The sequence below is a fragment of the Olea europaea genome, chromosome 18 (assembly GCF_002742605.1).
Source record: "Olea europaea var. sylvestris chromosome 18, O_europaea_v1, whole genome shotgun sequence".
Classification (NCBI taxonomy): Eukaryota; Viridiplantae; Streptophyta; class Magnoliopsida; order Lamiales; family Oleaceae; genus Olea; species Olea europaea.
The window spans coordinates 296,866-297,750 of NC_036254.1; positions in this window are offsets into that span (position 1 = coordinate 296,866).

An 885-nucleotide genomic window follows, 5' to 3' on the forward strand; every position below is an offset into this window, starting at 1 on the left:
ATTTACCAATTTTTTTAAGTGACTCTTTAAAGTATTAATTATTCAATCGAAACTTCTATTGACTTTTAAAAGGTTTTTAAATGCATGGTGTATTCAATTAAAACTTTTAAAAATTTTCTATACATTTTAAAATTTTCAAATTATTAATGAATTTTAAGCAAAAAATATTAAATAAAATCTCAAAGCTTGTCTCTCATTCACCCCAAGATTTTGAGAGACTTTCAGGAAAAAAATTAATATGTATTTTTTGTTTCTTTCAATATTTCCTCTTCCATTTTCCATGTAGAGACATTAAAGTCATAATTAAAAATTATTTTTTCTACTTATGACATCTCTCTCTTATTTGTTATCTCTATTTTTTTAGTTTTTACAAAAGTCTATAAACATTTTAAAATGAAAATCTACAAAAAATTTCTATAAATTTCATACAAATCCATAAAAGTCCACGAAATTCACAAAAATCATAACTTTAAAAAAGTCCATAAAAATTATTCTAGATACATGTAGATTCTATTTTAAATAAAACTCTTTATAAGTCATTTGAATTCTACAAATATCTATAAAAAATTTAAAATGAAAGTTAAAAAAATTTACGAAAGATTTCCATAAATTCCATATAAATTCATAAAATATATAGAAGTCATAACTTTTAAAAAGTCCATAATAATCTTCAAAAGACCTAATTGAATACTCTATAACCTGAGGAATTCTTATTTTACCATCAATTTTAACTTTTACCAGTAAAAAATATATATTTTACTTGTGACTTTTAAGCTTAGCCAAACACGCTCAAGAAATCAACTAGTATACCCTCCACTGGGTCACTTAACAAAGATTTCTGACACGTGGCAATCATCGGAAGTCAAACAACTATTAAGTCCATGC